Source organism: Acinonyx jubatus, chromosome B4 (genome assembly GCF_027475565.1).
Source record: "Acinonyx jubatus isolate Ajub_Pintada_27869175 chromosome B4, VMU_Ajub_asm_v1.0, whole genome shotgun sequence".
Taxonomy (NCBI): domain Eukaryota; kingdom Metazoa; phylum Chordata; class Mammalia; order Carnivora; family Felidae; genus Acinonyx; species Acinonyx jubatus.
Genome location: NC_069387.1, coordinates 103,934,063 through 103,942,562, shown reverse-complemented (window position 1 = coordinate 103,942,562; position 8,500 = coordinate 103,934,063). Strand labels below are relative to the sequence as shown.

The 8,500-nt window shown below is 36.9% G+C and overlaps 1 long non-coding RNA gene across 1 annotated transcript in view; it reads left to right on the top strand.

Annotated features, from left to right (window-relative positions):
- The first annotated feature begins 597 nt into the window (after positions 1–597).
- LOC128316446 (uncharacterized) overlaps positions 598–8,500 on the top strand; it is a 28,108-nt gene continuing 20,205 nt past the window's right edge. The window contains exons 1-2 of the long non-coding RNA XR_008300372.1: positions 598–1,473; positions 2,038–2,127. This is a non-coding gene — a long non-coding RNA (uncharacterized LOC128316446). The remainder of the gene's footprint in view (positions 1,474–2,037; positions 2,128–8,500) is intronic.

Sequence of the window (8,500 nt, the reverse complement as noted above, 5' to 3'; positions counted from 1 at the left end):
TCTTGAACCTGGAAGTAGGTGTCTTTCATCATTTTTTATTTTTAAATTTCAGCCATTTATCTCTTTAATTACAGCTCCTCCCATGGCCTCTCTGATCATCTCCTAAAACTTCAATTCATTTTAGGGTGGAATGTCTCTCCATTAAATGTCTCCGTTGCATTTCTCTAATTTCTTCAGATCTATCTCCTGTTTACCACTTCAACATTATTAAATCATCCACTGCCTCTCTGATTTGAGAATGCTCTCACCTCCATACCCCATGTCACTGTTATATATACAAGACTCCAGACACACAATAGACTTACAATTAATGGTTCTCACTATTGGTGACATCTAGGCAATAACATTGCTGATGGGGATGTTACACAGTCCAGTTACAGGAACTATGATAAGTGCGGGGTTGGTTTCCACACAAAAGATTGATGTTCATTTGGTTCCTACCATGGTTTTCAGATCTTTAATTTGATTGAAAAATTGTGCACCTTACTATAACTGAAACATATTAATGGCCTAATGAATATTTGTTAAATAGCTGTATCAATGCTCTGTTGGTATCACACTGTAAATACCACCCGAGGACAGGTGAAGTGGATTGGGTTCTCTTCTATTATTAAGCACTCCTTCAATGAATAATAGTGTGCTGTCCAAGTAGCAGAATTTAGAGTGTTTAATCCTACACTGTTGGCACAATACTTTGGCTGTGTTCCAGTACTTGTGTTCTTCCAGCAAACTTAAAATCAATAATAGGAGGGTTAATTCTGGAATCTTCTCAGTACTGAAACTGAAACTGACTACACTGTAATGACAAAAGTCACCTTTGTGTATTTATTTACTTTTAGAAAACAATGCTTGAGAGTGTGTATTTTACATGTAGAGTGTCTGTAAGGTTTACAACTGTCTTTGCATATGAACAACAGTTTCTCATAGAGCTGTTCAATTTTTTTCTTGTTTCCACAGAAAATTTGTGCCCTGGGCTCATGATATTTTTATTTTTCCCCCTTCATGACACTGTTTAGAATACCAGGGATGTTTGTCATGATAAGAGGATTCCAACAAGGACTTGTCATAGGCAATTGCATGCAATTTGGTTAAGTATGAGGTTGTGGGTGTGGATTTTGTCCTTGACACAGCATCTCTGCTAAATTACTGGCAGTAGTTTGTGGCTGTTCTGGCTGTTCAGGAATATAAAGCCCTGAAATAGATTATACTCTTATTTTTGATGTCTGGAGCACCCACAGGACACAAAGTATACACTTTCTGAATTATTCTTTCCCTTTCAGACCCTTTTCTTGTCTCAAGCGATCTGTTATTTCCTTTCTCATCTCTTTGTTTCTTCTTATCTGTCTTAACTATACTTTCTCCTACACAAGGGAAGACGTTTTCCTCTATGTTTTTTTTTTGTTTGCAATTCCACAAAGAGCAAGTCCTCTAAGATAATATTTTCCAAGAATGGCCTAAACTGATTTGAATCAGGTAATTTCATCTCTCTTGTCTTCTTTTATGTGAGGTTTCCATGGATAGTTTCCTCTGGAAATCTCATATATTTTCCTGACGTTATTCTTAACTCCTTTAGTATTAAGATGAATGTCTAATAATAATATAAATAATAATTACAATGTATCTTTTCCCCATAATTTTAACAGAAATTATCTGATTTAAGAAGAACATATGCATATATTTCTTTGAAATTTTAAATACATTGTGTATCTTCCTTTTCTTATTTTGTAACTGGCCTTCTAAAAATATTTGTGTAGCACTTTCCTAAATTCAGAATTAGTGTTCATAATACCTGCTAGACCAGTGCTTATCAAACTTTAATGTACATATGAATCACCTGGGGATCTTGTTAATATACACATTCTGATTCAGGAGGTCTGAGGAGGGCCTGAGATTCTGGATTTTTAACAAGCTCCCAGGGGGTGTGGATGTTATGAGCACACACTGCTCTTTGAATGGCAGAGTACAAGATAATAAGCTACAAAAGAGAAAAGACCTTGCCTACCTGGTTCACCCCTACATCTGTTTTATCTACTATAGTGTCTATTACATGTGTGATTTTCAATAAACAGTGATGACGATAATAATGAACTCACTGAATCATGTACCCAGGACTGCGAGGGATTCACGGTAGGCACTATTCCCATTTTACAGAAGCTTCAAGAAGTAAAGTGATCTGCCTATGAATACCCAGTAGCAGAAGCATGGTCTGATCTGATTGTTTAGATTCTTATTAATGAGGGATAGTAACTGCTCCATTCCCCATTCTCTGCTTACCTATTTTCCCTCTTGAAGACACATGAGGTTTCCAGTGATTTTGATGTATGTCGCTCCACATTTGATTTCCACGAGTTGCAGATGACATTGTCTAGGAGGAATCAGTTATCTCTGAAATGCTTCTATACCCACTCATTTATAACTGCTCTTGTAAAAGCCTGCCTGCATTTTCCCAGAGGCCAGTTGTACCTGTTGCTCTCTGAATGATAAAATTTGGAAATATCATTTAGGAAGGAGAAAGATTTAAGATTCTAATTTACAGCGTTCTTTTAGCATGACCATATTATTCTTCCTAAAAAAAAAATTCACAAAGCACAAAAATTCAAGAATGCAATCCCCTTGTTAAATTTGGAATTGCAAAGACAATGTAATCAGGAAAGAACATGAAGCTGTTCTGTCAAGATTATGATGTAGGGGCTGCTATTAAGCGCTTCTGAAGTGGTGGGAGTAAATCATTTTCAAATGTTAGAAGCCAATTAACTGTAATGAAATATAGTTGAATAACAATTAGTAATTCTATTTCAAAGTATGGTGATGGATAGAAAATAAACTTTCTAAAGAAGAACATTCGTCGTGCAATTCTTTAAAAAACCACTTTAATTGTCAGGTCCCTTTTGAGTCAAGGTGTTCTAAATCATACTTTAGCAGGAATTCTGACAGCTGGGGGAAAATCCACCTGCTGAGTTATTACCTTTTAATTACCCAAATAAAGAACAAAGTAGAAAGCATGACAAACTTGAATAGAAAAAAAAAACGAATATAAAATTCATAAAGATATTACTCATGCATTGTAAGATCCACTTAACTCTCCCATGTATATAAGAAGAGAACCACATTTATTATTTACAATGCCCCTTACCCCTTTTCCATCACTTCCTAAGGAAAATAGATTTCAAGGAAACTCATCTGCTCTGCTGAGTAGAGTGGCAAGTTAAGATAATTTTGGAGAATGCAGGGGAATTGGGAGTCAAGAAAAGACATAAGTCATTGCTAGATTGTTCCAAATGAGAAAAGGAAGCACGGCCTCTGAGAGGAAGGGTGGGGCAGCCTGAAGATTGGAGTTGTGGAAACAGACGTGACAGCTGCCAAAGACAGAGAGTAGAGGTAATTAAGATGAATTTTAAGAAAGTTTGACAAGGTGATAGTCTTGTAAGCCCCATTTCCAGCCAGTCTGGGGTTTCTCAACCTGAGCACATTGACACTGGGGCCTAGATAGCTCTTTACTGTGGGACGTTCCAATGCATTTGATGAGTTTAGCAGCAGGTGTTAGCCACTAGAAATAGCATCCCTGCCCGCAAATTGTGACATTGCCAATTGTCTCCCAGAGGGCAAAACCAACCTCACTTGAGAACATCAGATCTAATCGCAAAACTTTTGATAAAGGTCTACATTAGTTGTCTGTGCTCTTGAGTTAAGTAGGTATTATGTGTGTGGTATTTCAATTTACATTGGTGTTCTTATTTGTTTCCTTGAATGTGCAGATTGGTCTCAGTGCAACCTAAAGCAAGAGCAGAGGTTTCCAAGTGAGTCCAGCTATATTCAGATTAATCCTTGAGGGCTTCTGTCTGGAATATGTGCTCTAAATGCAGGTCTGCTGTAAACAGAGTGGCAAGTTGAATTGTCAGCTTAGAACTGAGTCAAAATTACATCCCTGTAATAATTGAGAGGGGCAAGTCAGTGGACATTGAGCTGACAAGAGGTGTGATGACAGACCACATCAAATTTAGAATAAGATCACAGAAAACCCCCCTCAATCACTTTTTCATTTTTCACAGGTGAGAGAGTTAAGGTAGAGTTCAAGACTGGCCATTCCTATTGAAAATACGGATGCACACAGTGCTGGCAAATGTTACTCTAATGAAATAATCCAAGAGAATCTGTGTGTAAACCTAGATGAGAAACTGCATTTTTACCCAGTCTCTCCATACATGATGTATCTTAATAAATTATGTTATTTCCCAGTAAAGGAAAAGTAAAAAAAAAAAAAAATCAAACATAAACAGATTTGTGCTGGTAAATGTTTTCTAAAGGCAAATGAACAAAACAAAAAGCACTGATTTGCATACATTTGCCGATTTCTGTGGTATAAATAGTCCTACTATGGCCAGTTTTGACATTGATGTTTTCACTAGCATGATGTCACTAAAGGCCAGGCTGGGAATAGTTGATCACAAATGGCTCTCCTGAGTCAACAGGTGCAAGCTCCCACACACCACTGAGTATGAAGCAGAAATGTGTGAACTGGTTCAGAGCCTTGGTCTGTTTATCATTCGAAAAACGATCCCTTGGAGCGAGAAACATCTGGAGGTCATGAAGTATATTATCAAGGAAGTTTTGATCCACCAGGCTCCTTGTTATCTCAAAATCTTTCCCTTTTGGTCTCTTATCTATTTTGTAGAATGATTTAGCTACTTTTATCATTGAAATCTCTGATCTGGCTCAGACTAACGACAAAACTTAGGGTGTGGGGAAATACTTCTTTTGGTGTATAACATTTATACTTAGCATGTTATACACCTAAAACACTTCAGAGTCATCATTATACTATAAATCTGAGTACTGTATCAGTACATCAAGCCTCACAAGTAGATGGGTAACAGAGATGACTTAGGAGTTTATAGGATTTGAGTACTATAATTATATGGGACCTGAATGCCCCCAAATCTCTATGTCTATAGAAGAAAATTGCACTTCATTTAAAAGAGCTTAAGATGGAGAGATGTGTGGTTTTTTCTATTTATAAGCATATATAAACACTAGAAAGAGATTTGCTCTGAATATTTATACAGAATCAAAAGATTTTTGTATCAAGATTTGGAAGGTTATGTGGGGTGCAGTTTGAAGAATTGGAAATGACTAGAACAAGTCAGCATAAATGAAGTATAAGCACATTGGCATGATTGACTGCAAAAAGCTTAGGATTCCCCAGAGCCTACATAGCTCTAACAGATTAGTGAAGCCGAACCAAAAAGAAGAGGGAGAAAATCAAAAAGTGTTTACACTGAGGGAAGAAGAAAATTATGCAAAGCACCAGAATAGTGGGCTGATGTAGGCCTGTTTTGACGACCGAAGGTTGACCTTTTGACCACTGAGGTCCCCAGCATCAGGGATCAGTTTCCAACCCAAGCCAAGGGGTCCTCAGAGCCAGTTTGGGCTCTCAAATCTTCATTAAATGTGATAAAGTATGATGCAACCAGATCATCATGATCACCCAGGCACTGTTCACCTAGAACCAGACCACAAGGCTGACAGGAAAAAGTTCAAGAAGTAACCCAATATTGCTCAACCTTTGGGAGATGGAAGCTCTCCCAGATTTCATTGCCAGAAAGTAACTCTGAGAAATACCATCTGATCCCCATTGAAGATAAAGCTGAAGCTAAGAGCCAATGTGGGCAGTTATTACACACAGTGCCATTGAAATTCTAATACTGATGGATTTGCCTGAATCCCAAGGTCAGTCTATGCCATATAATAAAATCTTTAGAGGTCTCAGTGTTAAGGTAGGGAGTAGTTCGGCCATTTGTCAGAATAAATAGTATACCCCAGCTGAAGGAGGTTTAAGAAGTTTTTTTCACTAAAAAAAAAATGATGGAAAAAAATTTTGTTACATACCTACAATTAAAAATACATTTTATTGCAACTTAACACACACAGAATGGTAACAAAACTTTTACAAAACAAAACTTATTTAATTTCTGATCTATTCTATTTTGTGCAAAACACTCGCCTTACCCCCACATTGATCCCAGGATCCATTAATGGGTGAATACCTACATTTTTGAAACTGTATTATATAAAATCTCCTGTTTCATGGTCAATTGATCCTAAGGCTAAATATTTCTATGTGATAAAAGATTAGAGATACCCAAAGAGAAAGGAGCAAGAACAAATCAATGTAAATGAGGTATTGTAAAAAATACCTCAAAATTTGAAGAGATTTTCAGCTAATTCAAGCTGGGGTACAGTTCTAGCTATATGGTCATATCATCTACAGATAATAATAACTAAGTCTTTAAAGAAGTAATTAAGGTGAAATAAGGTCTAACCCAATATGACTGGTGTCCTTATAAGAAGAGATTAGAACACAGACATGTATACAGACAAGAAAGACTGTGTGAGGACACAGCGAAAAGGCAACCATCTGCAAGCCAAGGACAGAAGTCTCAGAAGAAGCCAACACCCTGATCTTGGACTTCCAGCATCCAGAACTGTGAGAAATTACATACCTATTATTTAAGTATATCCTTATGGCCAGAAAAATCTAGGCTTGAAAACTGGTCCCAGCAAAAACAAGGTTTGTAAAATTGGCCATGTTACTTAAGCTCTCTAATACCTTGAGTTTTAAAGGATCAATAATAATAATGCCTACTAAAAAGGAGTCATGAGAAAACATGCCTGAAATACTCACAGTAAATTTAGTTATTATTAAAAATTATTAAACTTTCTGAATGCTACAACACATCTCAAATGAATTAAAATATTCTATCATAAGGTCCAATGAACTTACCCAGTAGAAAAAAACTCAGACAAAGATGCATACCACAAGATAGTGATCACAGTGTGTTATATATTAACATAGAGTAGAAATAATCCAGGTATTTAAAAATAGAGTCATAGTGGAGCGCCTGAGTGGCTCAGTCGTTGAGCGATGGACTTCAGCCCAGGTCATGATCTTGCGGTCCGTGAGTTCGAGCCCTGCGTCGGGCTCTGTGCTGACAGCTCAGAGCCTGGAGCCTGCTTCAGATTCTGTGTCTCCCTCTCTCTCTGCCCCTCCCCCTCTCATGCTCTGTCTCCCTCTGTCTCTGAAATAAGTAAACATTAAAAAAAATGAAAAGTAGAGTCATAGTAAATTATGGTATAATTATAGATAGAATATTTTGTAGTTTTTAAAATGCACTGTAGAGAGCGCCTGGTTGGCTCAGTCAGGTAAGCATCCGACTCTGGATTTTGGCTCAGGTCATGATCTCACCGTGTGTGAGCCTGAGCCCTGTGCTGAGCGTGGAGCCTGCTTGGAATTCTCTCACTCCCTTTCTCTCTCTCTCCCCTTCCCCCACCCCTCAAAATAAATAAACATTAAAAAAAGAAAAAGATAAATAAAAAGTACTGTAATAATATTTATTACACATTGAATGAAACAACAAAAGTTAATATTATAGTATGATCTTAACAAAATAGAACATACTTAGAGAAAAGACGAAAAGGATATAGAGTATGCCAAGATACGAGTTGTGGTTGCCTTTCTCTAAAAGTTAATGGATGGGATTTTTTTCTACTGTTTATGTCTTCTCTACTCTTCAATATCTATACAGTGAGCATAAACTTCTGTAGTTTTAAAATGTTTAAAAGAAGTTTATGACTGTAATCTTTCTCTCCTCCTATATATATGTAGATATAGAATGCATACAGATACAGATATATTTACTTATCTATCTAATCTCAGATCTAAAAGGAAACTGAGAGGTACAAACAAAATTCCCAGTGAAAGTATTGACATGGTTTCTATTTCAACATCTGAAGATATGAGCTCTCCAAAGACAAGCAATATATGTTTAATAATCTTGTTTAAATCCCATAGGAATCAGCTCAGTGAACATACTGAGTGCTTGTTAGTAAGTGATTGAATATATGAATATAAGTATGACCATACAAATAAGCAAGTATTTGTGGTATAGATCTGATAAAGCACTATTGTAAAGGATTCTTTGAGCTTGCCTGAGACGGCACGTTAATGCAAAAGGGCATGTTTAAAAAAAAGGATAGATGGTGCAGGCATGATAGAAATTATGCTCTAATAGAAATCAAATTAAAATATTTTCTAAAATGGCACAAAAACAGACACATAGACCAATGGAATAGAATAGAAACCCCAGAACTAGACCCACAAACGTATGGCCAACTCATCTTTGACAAAGCAGGAAAGAACATCCAATGGAAAAAAGACAGTCTCTTTAACAAATGGTGCTGGGAGAACTGGACAGCAACATGCAGAAGGATGAAACTAGACCACTTTCTCACACCATTCACAAAAATAAACTCAAAATGGATAAAGGACCTGAATGTGAGACAGGAAACCATCAAAACCTTAGAGGAGAAAGCAGGAAAAGACCTCTCTGACCTCAGCCGTAGCAATCTCTTACTCGACACATCCCCAAAGGCAAGGGAATTAAAAGCAAAAGTGAATTACTGGGACCTTATGAAGATAAAAAGCTTCTGCACAGCAAAGGAA